Source organism: Macaca nemestrina, chromosome 12 (assembly GCF_043159975.1).
Source record: "Macaca nemestrina isolate mMacNem1 chromosome 12, mMacNem.hap1, whole genome shotgun sequence".
Taxonomy (NCBI): domain Eukaryota; kingdom Metazoa; phylum Chordata; class Mammalia; order Primates; family Cercopithecidae; genus Macaca; species Macaca nemestrina.
The window spans coordinates 45,854,130-45,869,889 of NC_092136.1; the positions used below are offsets into that span (position 1 = coordinate 45,854,130).

Below are 15,760 nucleotides of genomic sequence, written 5' to 3' on the forward strand. Positions count from 1 at the left end.
TCAGCACCTCTTTTTTTTCAGAGGGATAGGAACAAATGACTGGAAAAAAGAGAATGTCCTGCCTCAACTGGTTAGTAGCAACAGGCTCAAGTACTAATCCCATGATGTCTCCACCAAAATGAAGGTGATCATTCTACCTCAACCAGTAGGCCTGCTCTGAGGATCCATGTGACTCCCAGAGCAGCATATGGTCTTATCTTCACCCTCCATCCTGTTCTTCCACATGCCTTTCCCAGTGTAATCTCACACAATGGTCATGGCCCCCTCCCCCAACACTCCTGGAATGGGAACAGGAGCCGGGGTCAGGTTTGCCAAGCAGAGACCTTCTAAGGAGGCAGCATCTCTGGCTACTTGGCTACTCCACCTGGGGACCATGAGGGCCTCATAACAGGAAGGGATGAGGTGGAGCTGCATCATCTGGTTCATGAAGAGATGACAGCTGTAGCACCTGTCCACCACCCACCCACCTAGAAGCTGTCTTCCACTGCAGAGGCACACCCACGGTGTACTTCTATTTCACAACACAGTCCAAGGATCCAATCCTTAAATCCATGCTAGTCTCCTTCCCTGTGACTCTCCAGTTGTCAGAGACCAACAACCCAGTAAAGCAAGAGTATTTTCAATTTTATAAGCACAAAGAAAGCTCAGGAAGTAGACCATCACCTTTGTAATGACAATGGCCAACTTGAAATTTGAAATTTAAAAGATCATTAAAGAAAATTATTAAGAGGGAGAGAGGAAGGAAAATAAACATTAAAAGGAAAAGAGGCAGACATGGGTTCCAGTCCTGGTTCTGTAGGCTCCACAACAGTAGGGATTTGGGTCTGTTTTGTTTAACGACGTATGCCAAGTATCTAAAAGAGCACATTTGAAAGAGTGCCTTATGCAGAGAAGGAGCTTAATAAATCCACCTAACATACAGTGCCTACTACACGCCAGGCACTGACACAAACATTTTACACACGTTAACTCACTCAATCCTCATTCTATGTGGCAGAGGTTATTATTGTGTTCACTTTTCAGAATAGAAAACTGAAGAGCAGAAAGGTAAATAACCTGTCCAAGGTCACAAGTGGCACAGCCAGAATTTGAGCCCAGGCTAACCTATTTTACAATCCTTTCAACATTCTACAGTGCCTCCCTGAATACAAATATGAATGTTAATCGAGTTATTTATCCCTTCCGTGGCATCCTCCTACTGACTCTAGGTTCATGCCTCTATTATGTTCTCAGTGAAAGAATTTATTTTATTTCTTCCCAAGACAGAGTCTCATTCTGTCGCCCAGGCTGGAGTGCAGTGGCATGATCTCAGCTCACGGCAACCCCTGCCTCCCAGGTCCAAGCAATTCTCCTGCCTCAGCCTCCCAAGTAACTGGGATTACAGGTGCATGCCACCACGCCTGGCTAATTTTTGTATTTTTAGTAGAGATGGGGTTTCACCATGTTGGCCAGGCTGGTCTCTAACTCCTGGCCTCGTGATCTGCTCATCTCAGCCTCCCAAAGTGCTAGGATTACAGGTGTGAGCCACGGTGCCCGGTCCCAGATTTTAAAAGTAATCAAAACCCAAACCTAGATAATTTCCTTGCTATCTGAATGCCTTTGGATAAGTGACTCTACTTTTCTGGGTTTCAGTTTACTCACCTGTAAAATGAGTACAATAAGGCCTGCTTCAGAAGGTTGATGTGAAGACTCAGAGTGGCACTGTATGGAAGTGCCTGGCCTGACCCACATGGGGGCTCAGGAAGTGAAGGCAACTGGGGAGAAGGGCAATAAAGAGGCATGGTCTGGAATTGACAGAGTTGCTTTAATCTTAGTTTCTATGCTACCAATTCCCTCTGAGCCCTCTGGCCTAAGTGTTGTCATTTGCAAGATAATAATACCTACATCATTGGTATTATGAAGATGAAATGGGCTCATATATACAAAGGTCACAGAATCCGGCACATTCTAAGTGTTCAGTAAATAAGAGTTAATAATAAAAAATTTTATTAACAGCTTCATGAAATGGGCCATAACAAAATCAGTCACAGCCTCCACCCTGAATCTCCAGGATACAAATGACTCAAAGATTTCTTCCCCTTCTCACAGCCAAATTTCAAGAGTCTGGAACATCCCCTACCTGGAATCACAAAGTATGGCAGAGTGTAAAAGAAAAACAAGTCAGAAACTGGCCAGGCTGGTATATAAAGCAAGTCTTCCTTCCTTAACTAGGGGATGCACCACACTGCTCTCTCAAACCCCAGAGGGATTTCCTCAGCTACGTGGGAGGCACCATGAAGTTTAAAGTCATGTGCATCTAAAACATCAGCTGAGTGAGACGTGAACATCAACAAGGGCACAGCTGAATGGGATGAGATGCCGGTGCCTCAGCTCATCCCTTCTTAGATGATTAAGGTTCTTTAAAGTAGACGTACTGTCTCTACAACTCGGCTTCTTTGTGAGTTTGCATAACCCAGCAAGAAGCCGAGGTTAAACTTATTTTAACAAGTACACATACACACACACTGCGATTGCAGAGCCATGGTGAGGCCACACAAGTATCAGGTACACTCACAAGAACCTCTACAGGATAGAGTGGTTGGAAACAGCTCTGCCAAAGTAAACTTATCATTCTGAAACAAGAGCTCCTCTCTCAACTTTAATTTACCTACACACCAATGCCAAATGAACTTTCATAGGGCACAGCTCTAATCTAATTGTCTGTTCAAAAAATCATCAGTGGCTCCCCAGTTCCCACTGAATTAAAGGGACACTCTTCACTCTTGAGTCAAGGCAGACTTATCATCCGTCTGTTCTACCCCAGAATGTCCTCCAACCTTTGAAGGGGAGGCAGCGTGTGTGGAAGAATGGAGCCTTTGGTATCTGACCTAGTCAAGCGGGCCCTTGGCCCCAGGCAATGTTAGTTTCTACTAATCTTTCTGTTCTTCGGTTTTATCCTCCATAAAACAGGGATTACATCAAGCATATTAAAAGGCAGGGGCTGGCAAACTGCAACCCAGGCCAATTCTAGCTGACCACCTATGTATGTAAACAAATAGGTGGTCAACAATCTCGGGACAGGTATCAGGACACAGACTCATCCATTTGTGGTCTCTGGTTGCTTTCGTGCTACAAAGCAAAGCTAAGCAGTTGTGACCGAGAGACCTGTGGCCCACAAAACCTCAACTACTGACTTCCAGCTCTTCACAGAAAGTCTGCCAGTCTATAAGGACCAAATGAGATGATACATCTACGCATACCACATGCTCAGTAGTAATAATACAATAACCCTCAGGAAAACCAGACACGCCCCACACTTCCCTCTCTCTGAACTCAGCCTATCCCCTCGGCCCAGGTACCTCTGCTGCTTGAGGCCGTCTAGTCCAGCTCAATTGTAATGCCCATCCCCCATCAAGTCCCTCTTAATTTCCTCACCCAAACCTCAGCTGCCTGTGATATAGCAGATGTAGATAACGTGTATGCTGGCACCACCTTTCCACTCCCACTTGCCCATCTCTGCACTCCTGGTAGTGCCTCACAGGGGCTGGCCCACGGCAGGAGGCTAGTAAGTGGTTGCCAGGTAGAGCTGAACATGGAGAAAAAGGGCAAATCTTGGGAAACTGATTACACTTGAGACTTACATAATGTGGGCTCTCAGCAAATCCTCCAACCAGAATCTCTTTATTGATTAAAAAGAGCAGGGAGCAGGGAAAATAAATCACTCCATAGCTCAGGCTCATTAATCAGAAACCATTTAACAAGGATCATTAATTATCTGGAGTTTCCCCTCCCTTCCCTCCCTGTCCCCAGCTCTCAACTTTTTGAAGTGAATCATAAGAAAACACCTAGATTTATTTTTTAAATCAGTGTTCATGGGCCATATCACAGACATAAATTCAGCCCCATCTCCTTCACTTGCTGTTTCAGTAGCTCATGCAAGGAAAATCATTCTTCCAAGGGGTACCCTTGAAAAATAAACTTATAATTTCTTTAGTCATCAAAGATAGATTTCATCACGTCCAGCAATTCAGCAAAAATGGAGCAATGTGTGTTTTGAGTAAGGGCTCAAGATGTTGAGTAAGGGCATAAAGCATGTAGGCTTCCTGTCTAAGCCTCAGCTATCCAGAACTGTTTTCTCCAAAGCCTTTCATTCCCTAAAATGATGGAAAATTGAGGGCTGCTGTTGCTTTTTCCCCAGGAGCCCATTGATTCTTCATCCTGGTTTGCCCCCAGGTGGATAGCTGCGAAGTTTCAGTAGAAACTGGTAGGACAAAGAACCAGCAAAGAACAGCAGGAAATAACAAAACCACCATCCCCATCCCCAATTCCAATCCTAAATCATCGAGTCATTCCAAGAGAAAGGCTCTAGGATCCTTTGACACTAGTACCCAAGAAGGAATCCAGCCATCCTCTTGCTCCAATCACTCCATCTCGCAGAGGTAACCCTCTGCCCATCCCTTCTAATCAGAAACTCAGTGCTCCAGAACTGCTGTGTGAGGGAGAGAAGCTGCTGTCAAAGGCTTGACAAGATAAAAGGGGAAGGAAAGCTTAGACAGCTAAACAGTGAATTCATTTTGATTCACTTTATTACCCCTGACAGAATTTCAAGGAGTGCGTCATTTGTTTGCTTATAACTCCACATCATTCCACATCAAACAGGCTGAAATCCAAAAGGGAACATTTTGACAGATCAATTCAAGTAAAGAACCCAGTCATTAGTTGTAATAACAAAAACTGATAATAATTGTACCATGTTAAACCAAAGGGGATAATAACACTGCTAAGTTTATACTGCAATTAGCCCTCAAATGAAGCAAGATAGCACTAAAAAACCCAAGAAAAAATCTGCAAAACAACTGCACTGAAAGTGCTAGAATGGAGCCTTAGCAACCAAACTATAAATGCAGATGGATATGCCAGGCAGCCTGATGGATCCAGAGGCAGATGGCATCAGTTTAGCAGCTCCAGAAGAAACAGAGCAAACTGTATTTCTTAGAAGGAAATGCCAATGTGGAGACTAATGATTAAAGAAAATCAGTCGTTTAGCATCTGAGGCATTTCCAGTGGATTAATTGTAAGGGGAATGCTACTGTTTGGCCCCAATTCAAGAAGCCTCACTCTAGACTTTGGTAATGTCATCAATATAATGCAATCTTTTTTATTTTTTATTTTTATTTTTATTTTTTGAGACAGAGTCTGACTCTGTCTCCCAGGCTGGAGTACAGGTGTGCAATCTTGGCTCACTGCAACCTCCATCTCCCGGGTTCAAGTGATTCTCCTGCCACAGCTTCCCAAGTAGCTGGGATTAAAGGTGTGCACCACCACGCCCAGCTAAATTTTGTATTTTTAATAGAGACAGGGTTTCACCATGTTGGCCTGTCTGGTCTCAAACTCCTGGCCTCAAGTGATCTGCCCACCTCGGCCTCCCAAAAGTGCTGGGATTACAGGCATGAGCCAACACACCTAGCCAACACAATGTCATTTCTAAGACTGAGCAGTCTGTAGTTAAATGGTGTAGTTCTGAATGCTCTGGAGTATGAAAATGATTTTGCAACAATAGTAGCATGTTCATCCTGTCCTTGAACACCACAAAGAATGTCACTGTTTATTTAATTGTTCACAATTTTAAGAAAATCGAATCAAGAGCAAAGCTGGTGACCCATTCATTTCTGCATCTGCAGCATCTAGCAAGGAGTATGATACCCACCCCACAGGTATCAGCCACATGTCCACATAACCTTTTAGCTGCATGGGGTGAGGAAACCAAAATTAGCTGGTGGCTTTTTCCCACTTCCCTCTCTCTATAACGGTTTAGTGTATCCTTTTGATGTAGTTCCCACCTTGGGATTAAAAAACACTGCCTTACAATAGTCAAATAGGTGAAATGGTATCCCCAGCCCTACACACTGGAGAAACAGGTAGAGCACAGAGAAGCAAATCTTTTGCCCAAGGCTGTACAGCACAACAGGGGTTTCTGCTCCCCGGTTTCTCAGAAAAGTCCGGTTCTGCCCAATGTCCCCGCAGTGTCCCACATGCCCAACCTCTAGGGCAATGACCATCCTTCTATCCCCATCCTTGCCATCTTCTGATGTATTATTTGAGGCATTTGTGGGCTTTCCACAACCACAAAATCATAAAGGCAAGTGTTTACAGTCTCAGGTGTGGGTGTGGATCAGGGTTGAACTCTGGCTTTGCCTTACAAGCTAGATGACCCTTGGGGAGTCCTGTCTCTTCTGAACGTCAGTGTCCTTCTGAACTGGTGCAGTGGTGATATACAGTTGCTTTACAGATTAAATGAGATCATATAAGTGGTTAACTCAGTGTCTGGCACATAGTATGTAGCAAATAAACAACGATTATTAATATTCAAATGAATAACACTAAGTTTTGGAGGAATAAGTCATTCTAGATTGCCAAAGGTTCACACTTCTGAGAGCCACACATTTTAAACTATTCTGCTGGGATTTTTTTCCAAACAGATTATAATGATCCCTGATTTTTAATTAACACAATTGCGCTTTTTCTTTTGTCTTTTTAAAAATACTTTTAAGTTCTGGGGTACGTGTGCTGAACGTGCAGGTTTGTTACCTAGGTATACATGTGCCATGGTGGTTTGCCGCACCCATCAACCCGTCATCTACATTACGTATTTCTAATGTTATCCTGCCCCCCAGCCCCCAACAGGCCCCAGCCCCAGAGACATCACTATGAATGTCAGTGTTTTGATGTTTACATGGATATGTCCTTAGGACCTACTAAGTTGCTGGACCTTCCTTAAGAGACCCCAGAGTCCTTAGAAACTGTATAAGCTGCACACAGTGGTTCACACCTGTAATTCCAGCACTTTGGGAGGCTGAAGCAGTCAGACAGCTTGAGCCCAGGAGTTCAAGACCAACCTAGACAACATAGTGAAACCCTGTCTCTAGCTGGCTCACGCCTGTAATTCTAACACTTTGGGAGGCCAAGGTGGGCAGATCACCTGAGGTCAGGAGGTTGAGACCAGCCCGGCCAACATGGTGAAACCCCTTCTCTACTAAAAATACAAAAATTAGCCAGGCATGGTGGTAGGCACCCGTAGTCCCAGTTACTTGGGAGGCTGAGGCAGGAGAATCACTTGAAGCTGGGAGGCAGTGTTTGCAGTGAGCCAAGATCCCCCCACTGCACTCCAGCCTGGGTGACAAGAGTGAAACTCCATCTCAAAATAAAGTAAATTAGCCAAGTGTGGCAGCATGTGCCTGTGGTTCCATCTACTCAGGAGGCTGAGGCAGGAGGATCACTTCAGACCAGGAGGTTAAGACTACAGTGAGCCGTGATCGCCGCCACACTCAACTTGAGTAACAGAGTGAGGCCCTGTCTCAAACAAACAAAACTCTGTATAAAGTAAGAGCATGTACTGTTTAAGCAAGAGCCACACTGGAACTTTTCCCTCAAGGAAAACACATAAGCAGAAGGATTTTGTGACACCCCTTTGAGCTGCTCCTAGGTAGAGCAGGGAGGGCTCTTTGGTTCTCAGCTGATCTTGAGCCAGGTAAGATTCCTAGAAAGCTGGGGTCCAGGAGCACTGAGATGTGAATGGGTTCTCTATTCCCCATCTGAGCATATGAGGAATTGTACTGCCAGCGCTTGCTCTTGACATACGTTTTGTAATATGGTTAACATGAACATTATACCAAGGGGTATAAATCCCTGTCTGGACCCAGAAGAAGGCAGCTGCAGGAGGGGAAGAGCCATCTGTCAGTTTCTTCACTTTTTATCTGCAGTAACCTACTTGTCTCCACAACCACCAAACAAACATAAACCTTAATACCTGCCCATGTGGAAGCCTTTGTTTCAAAGGGATAGTCACACAGAGCAAGTGACCAGCGAGAGTGGCACAGCTTCTCATTAATTAGGATTTTCATCTTTTTCCATATCCCGGGACTATCCCTACTCTTAACTTTGCCTCTGAATATCAAGTTAAGTAGCTTAGAGCTGCAAGTGTGCCTTGGTGCATGAAGTAAACATTGTCTGAGCATCTACCTGTGCAGGGGGCAATGCTTGCTCCAGTCTTATGTAGGATAATAACTACCATCTGCCAAATGTCTGTGGTGAAACAATTAAGAGAACACTTCTTAGAGTCAGATAATTTAGTTCCAAACATGCTCTAACCATTTCCTGATAGAGTAATTCTGGGCAAGTTACTAAAACTATCTGAGACTCAGTTTTCTCGTCTGTAAAATGGATCACCCATTCTGGTTACTGTGAGATTGAAATGAGATAATCTATCAATGCCTGGCACATGGCAAGGGCTCAACAGGTTAGCTGTGATTATAATTACCATGAAGATGATGCCATGCAATGTGAACACTTTACCAACAATGGATTCCTTCAGTTTCCAACCCACCTGTGAGGGAGATACTATTTTCCCCATCTTACAGATGAGGAAACTGAGGCTCAAAGAGGTAAAGTGACTTTCCCAATGTTACGTGACAAGTACTCAGGGTTTGAAAGCAATAACTGGCTCCTAATGATGCTACACTGTTACTGAGGGGCCCACACAGAAACCACTAGCCACAGAAGGTCAAGTGCTACAGCAGTGTGGAAAAAGCAGAGAGAGGGAAAGGCATATTGCATAATAACCATCACAGTGTTCCCCCTGTCCCTGGGAACAGGGCTGGCCACTTGTCACTCAGGGCTAACAGACCCAAGAGGGGAGCTGACACTTTCCCATGTCACCAAAGCACAAAGCAAACATAGTTTCACAACAATCTCACTGTAGCAAAAACAAAAATGCCAATATAACAGGAGTTAGCATTGCAGGACTATATCCAAGTAGGGAAACACTCAGGGGCAAAGTTCCCCAGTTCTTCCAGTCTGTGGTGTGCAAGGCTGGTCTGGGACCCCATGCAGCAGCAGACACTGGGTCATGCCTGGGAATGGCACCACAGCCACACAATGGTGGCATTGTCTGTTGGGAACATGAACAAGCCACAGGTGGGTGTGCACAGTACATCCAGAGGTTTTGAAACTATGCCTTAAAAGAAAAAATAAACCAGGCTGGTGAACGTGCTGGGAGGAACAGGTGATATTTTAAGGAAGAGGGTATAGGTGCCTGCTTCATCCACACCTCAGGATAACCCACACTCAGTACCTATAGTCTTCCTTTCTTGAACTGTTTCCTGGACAGGCAATGCCCCGTACCACATTTCACATGATAGAAAGTACTTTCCTATTCATTTCCTCATTTGATCACTACCCTCTATGTACTATGAAGTCTGTACTTCTCTGTCTACTGCGTGCCAGGTGTTTTGTACCTGTAATCTCATCTACATTCTCTCACTCACTGGAGTAACAGCTCCAATAGGCCAGGACGAAACATTCAGAGCAGTCCTTGTCACATAGTAGGTGTTCACTAAACAGCTGTTGAATGGATGATCAGCCCCATTTTACATACTGGAAAACAGGCTCTAGGAGGTTAAGGTGCACGGGATCACACAGCTAATAAAAGGTGAAGCTCCATCTGACTCAAGCTGACCAGCCTCACAGCTACCACCTCTCACCATGGCAAAATATGTCTCCAGGTCTCCCTAGAAACTCCCTGGAAAATCAAATAAGTCCAAATGAGGCTGAAAACTGGAATTCTTACTGGTCACTTCAGAACAAAATTGAGTCCCTTTCTACAGCACTTCCTCCCACCCTCTCCAACCTTAGAACCTAGATCTGAACAACTTTTAACCACAATGTCTACTAGCTGCCAGAAAGCCAAATGTCAGAGCCCCACTAGGAATTTTTCAAGTGTTTTTTTTTTTCGTTCATTAGTTACTGACTAATTAGATGCATTCTCCTTCCAAGTGCTTCCTCTGGTATGATGGGAATCAGGCCCTTGCAGAAAGGCTTGGGAGCAGCTACAAGCACACTTATTGACAGCAGACATCAATCAGTGCCACTGCCTGGCAGGGCAGACACACCTAAGGGGGTAGAGAGAACCCGGGCAACTGTAAAACCTCTCTCTGGTCACAAACTGATCTTTTAAGTCATAGCCTCCATCTAGTTGTTCAAACCTCCACAGCTCCCCTCACCTGCGGACTGTAGATAAAGGAACTGTCCGCTGCCCTCATCCAGCCAAACACCTCAGCTTCACCTTCTAGGCACAGGCTCCCTAGGACTTCCGGCCTTACCATGGCCAGCCAAGACCTTGGAGTCCTGGGTGACGTCCGACAGGTTGCTTAACGTCTCAGGATTGTTGAGGAGATAGAATGAGAGCTTAGATCTGCAGAACTCTGCACATGTTTGGACACAGATTACGCCGAGGCTTTGTGGCTTTGGGCAATCTACCACTCTCTGAGCCTCAGTTTTCACATATGTAAAATGGGATAATACTCTATTGTAAAGACGGCTGTGTCTATTGTGAGGACTCAAGGTTTGTAAAGTGCTTAGCCCATAGATGGTGCCTTTACTGTTAGTTTCCTTCTGTTATTTCCATCATCTCCATGTCCCTAAAAAATGCCTTCAAGTGCATCAGCTGGTGGCATCCCTCACATGACAGTTCCATGCTACTTTAATCCTCAGCCCCTGTGGGCAGGTTCTCAGGTCCCATGTGCCTCCCTTGTCCCCTCCACTTAGCAGAACGCCCCCTTCTCCTAGAAGCCAATCCTGCCTGCCAGGCTTCTGTGTGAACTGGGAGTTCAGAGAAGGCAATTAAAACAACCCTGTGGGACCGGCTCCCCGGCCTCTGTGCCTTTTCACACGCTGCCCTCTCTGCCTAGGGTGCCCTTCCCCCACCACCTAGGAAATGCCCACTTGAAACCTGAAAAGCAAAGTAAATGTCAGTCCCCGTAAAGCCATTCCCAACCTCCTTTCCTACTCCTAACAGAATTACTCATTTCTTCTTCTCACCTCCGAAAGCAGTTTGCATCAGCCTTTATCCTGGCTGTTTTAACTACTCACATCTCTCTCAATCAGGAGCTCCTATAGAGTAGAGAACAAGTTTTATATATATATATTTAAAACACGAGCACAACACCTGACTCACTACAGGAGCATGATAAACAAGCACTCATTGATTTACTGGTGGGTTGGTAGATGGATGAATGGAAGAAAGGCAAAATGGATGGAGGAAGGGAGGGAGGAAGATCTGTGAATGTTCAGATGGATGGAAGTGTGGACGAGTGGGTGGAAAAAAAGAGATGAATGATTAAATGGTGGGGGATGCCTGAATAGACAAATGGACGAATGGGTGGGACAGATGAATGAGTATGTTCCCCTTCACTGCCTAGATTATAAAGTCCATGAAACCAACATATTTCATGTTGCTTTTAGGCCAGTCATAGCAAAAGGCCCACAGCAGGTGCTGGTAAGTAACACTGCCATGAGACAATTTCAGTAGCTTGGTAGTAGGACCCACCCGACTGTGGATACTAAAGTGCTATTTTCAAAGGTATAAACACATATACAGTGGTATGCCAGGGCAGGCATGGACTGGTTCAAGAGAGTTGGTTGTAACATCTCCAGTAAATTTTGGAGCTGATTGTTAACTACAGCCATTATTTTAATAATTAAATTATATAAACTTAAAATTATATTTTTAAGGTGATAGTAAATATTTAAAACATATCACTTTCTAATTATTTTACTGTGTTGTACTATTGTTTATGGTCATGAGATTATTTACACCTATTATATCTGTATGAGGGAAATACTATATAATAATGCACTACTGTACATCTCTTCCCAGCTCAGAGTTGGTAAATCAAAATCAGTCTTGGTAGAAGGATTTACACCATGGTAATTGGCAAGTACTACCTATCAGGCTTTTTTCCTTGGAGGGCCAACTGTTAAACATCACTGAGTATACACAGATGAGATGGAGAAAAAAACATCACTAGATACACACAGGCAGGACAGGAAAAAAAACATATGAGTTATTATTTTCCCTCCTTACCCATCACCCTCCCCCAAACTGGAAATCTCTTTGTTTTGTAGAATGACGGGTACGAGTATGCAAATTTAGGGGACAGTAGACTGTGCTAAAATGCTTTGCATGAAAAAAAGGGAATTTAAGGAGAGAGGTAAGATCTGGAGCTGGGAAGCCTGTGGGGCACAGAGAGGCTATCTGGGTGGGCGAGAAGGCTTGGAGATGAGATCGATAGGCCTTTAGTGAGACTGAATACGATCTGAACTCTCCCCTTGGAGATCTCCACTGGGATCTGTGTTTTTACTGGTGCTTTCTAGGGCAAGTGGAATCCTTCTCAGAAAGGACAAGAGGTGCCAAGTTCTGCTTCCTAGTAGGTGAAGGGACAGCAGCAAGTGAGGTGGAGCCCAGATTCAGTTACTCCCCATTAAGAGAGTGACCCGGGTTTATTTACAGGGCCAAGTGGGTAGAGCGTGAGCTCAAGGTTTCCCTTTGCAGCACCTCTCAGTGTGCTTGTTACAGAGCACCTGTTCAAGGTCTGCTGACTCAAAGGCCCTCTTGGCCACCCCATCCCTCCTTTCACATGAGTGTCTTTGGTTTTGGCACGGGCCCCATCCTCAATTTGCCCAGTCCTTCCCTCCCCCAACTTGGACCTCTTCACCCACTGAGGTGTCCCAAAAGCCCCGCTCCAGGTGTTCCCCCATTTCCAGACACTGGACCTAACTAATTATCTCTGCTCAAAACTCACCTGACCCATATTCCATTCCATCAGGGCTTGCTAGGTCCCAGGCACCAGCTCTGGCAGAGAAAGGTGAGTCACGGTTCCCAAAAAGCATTTACATTTCCAATGGGATCCTCAATGCTTTAACCCCAGGAGACTGATGTGAGTCTATGTAATCACTCTGGAAAGCCCGGGAGAGATTTTTTTTTTTTTTTTTAATGGTAAAGGATTTTTGTTTGGTTGTTTTGTTTTTGTTTTCTTAGGGCCATTCAGACCACTGCAGGTGAGTGGCTATATAAGGGGTACATTGCTTATTAAAATTCCTAACACCCAAGGCAAACCGTGTGCACTCATGGTGATTATTTGAGAATGTTTCTTACCCAAGAAACCTGAGTAGTGGGGTGGTAGGTAGTTTAAGGATTTCCCCTAGGAGAAGAGGGGTCAGGTTTCCTGAAAGATTACACAGCAGACTGATTTATCTGGGAGAAGTAGATCCAGAGAGGTCCCCAGGTGGAGTCCCTTTTTCTGCATAAGGGGCTGTGACCGAAGGCACAGAGGGGGAAAAAAAAAAAAAGGTGATGGGAGCCTCCTCTGGCTTCACCTGGAGAAAGAGGGAGGTGGAAGGGCCTGAAAATTATATTTTGTGTATAAATATTATATGTATATTTACATATTTTTACATAATGATGCCAACCATAAACAATGGACCATAAAGCACTGACCTTGGAATGATCAATTGTAAAATGTTTAAACCCTGGAAGCATTTGCTTAGGAGAGCAGATATTCTGTGCTGATGTTACTCTATGAACCATAAACTTCCCTGAATTTTCTACTAATGTATCCAAGTCCAGGCAAGTCCCTTAAACTCTTCAAACTCAGTTTCTTCATCTGTGAAGTGGAGATTGTAATCGCATCTACTGCACCAAATTAGATGAAGAATTGAATGAGGAAAAAAATGTGAAGCACCTATGAGCACACTTGCAGAAGTACTCAGGGAGGGGTAAGGGGCAGAGGGATGAAGGGGTGAAGGAAAGTACAGAGGGACTAGAGAAGATCTGACATTCTCATAAATGGCCACGGCCCTCCAGCCCTTTGGGCAGAGAGGCACAGAACCTGGCAAAGACTGTTGTGTCATTTGTGGGAAAGTTGTGTAGCAAAGGCTTTAAAAAACTCTGGAAGGCAGGCAATTCCCAGCAGTGGCTGGTGCTGCCCAGCCTCAGGAACGTGCTCGCCTGCTCATTCCCCATTTAGGAGCCTCATTCCTTTCTCAGCAACTCCATGGCCAAGAGACTTGGCCACAGTGGAAATGACCGTTGTGCCCCGGGGCCCTTCTCCAGCCCAGATGTCAGAGCTCTCAGGCCTGGAGGCATCTCGGATTTTTTGTGTTTATTATTTTTATTATACTAGGTGTTTACTAGGAAGACTACCAAACACCAAGCTGGCACCTAGGAAAGAAGGGGTGTCTCCCCTGCCCAGGGGAAAACCTGGCCCAGAGCACAAAAGAACAATTTGCACAAAGATATTATTTATTCTCCAAAGTCCTGGAAGAAGGCCCTGATTGATTCATCTCAAGAAGAATAATAAAGTCCTAACAACAGTGCTGTCTCTGCCTCCCATCTGCAGTGCTTACAGTTTATAAAGCTCTTTCATAAACACAATCCAATCTGAGCCTCACCACAATCCTGGGAAACATGGGCGGCGGCAGCTTGCATTCTCCCCATAGAACGGATGAAGCCAGTGAGATACCAGCAGGACAAGGTTAGCATCTGTATGACAGACCAGGTATTCCAACTCAGTCCAGTCATCTTTATGCCACAAGGCAGTTACAAAAATCAGACCAGGTCATTCAGATGACCACGATGAAGAGGAAGTTCTAGGATGGAACTGGAAGGAGCCTTGCGTTCCTATGAAGATGGGAATTTGAATTCTGTGTCTATCCAGCCAGGTCTAACAGGGGATGGAAATTCCCATGCAGGCATATAAGATGTGTTCATCCCACTTCAGAACCACATCCCATAGCTGCCTCCTATTGAAATGTCTATTTTTAACATTCTACCTCAAAAGAAATCTCTTCCACAGGGCAGTGAGCCTGGACCCCAGGAGTTAAAAATAATAATGATGACCCAGGGACATCCCCATTAATTGTGCTTCGCCTGGGTAGTGTTAGACATCTAGGGCAAACGACACACATGTCCAATATCCCAGCAGCCTTCCACCTTTAATGAGCCACACACCCAGAGGATGAAGGAACAAGAGGATATCAAATAGAGGACTCAGTAAAGTGGCTCACATTGAAAATGACCTCAAAACTGTGTGAAAACATATCTTCATGCAGGGATTTTTTCCCTACACCTTTCACACCCACATCATTCATATCTTTGTACATAAAGGGCCACACAGAATATCTGCTCACCAAAGCAAATGCTTTGGGGGTTTAAACGTTTTTATAACAGATCACTCCAGGGTCAGCTGTATACAGTAATCATTAAGCAGATGAGAGAAGCACACTCTTTCCTAGAAAATAAGCCCCTGCCAAACCACCTAATAATGCTAATGTTGCCTAGGAAGTTGGGTTAGATATGTGGGGGAGAAGGGTAAGTTTTAGGAGGGGAGGGTAAACTACAGCATTTTTGCAAGAAGAATAGGCTAAGAAGGTTCTCTCTCTGTCATAAAGCCATGGCCTCTGACCACATCAAAGTGACCATTCTGCCTGGGCATGGTGGCTCAAGTCTGGAGTCCCAGCTGCTCCAGAAGGCTGAGGCAGGAGGATTGCTTAAGCTCAGGAGTTCAAGACCAGCCTGGGCAACACAGTGAGATCTGCTCTCTAAAAACAAACAAAAAAGTGACCATTCTGATTGTAAAACCAGAGCGCCACATGGCTGCAGGCACCAGGACTGCCATTAGCCCCTGAGTTACAGTAACTGTCTGAAGGTTAAGGAGGCATAAAGGAAGAAAAGTGCATCTTGCCTTTTTGCTCTGTGAATGCATGCTCCCAAATGGATTCTCGGCAGCAAGTAGAAAGCCATGGGTGCAGACGCCTTCCAGCTTGAAAGATCCCATTCAGGTCGCCCTGGCCAGGGGAGGGAGAGGGCAGTGGGCCCTTCCCAGGACATCCCTGGGTCTCACTGAACAGGAAATTGTTTCCAGTTTCCCCCAGGTAAATCCCTCCT

The 15,760-nt window shown here is 45.0% G+C and overlaps 1 protein-coding gene across 13 annotated transcripts in view; it reads right to left on the minus strand.

The window, feature by feature from the left end:
- The window catches only part of LOC105486999 (neuron navigator 2), a 767,789-nt gene that overhangs the window by 289,669 nt on the left and 462,360 nt on the right, over positions 1 to 15,760 (minus strand). The gene's annotated exons all lie outside the window — the stretch shown is intronic.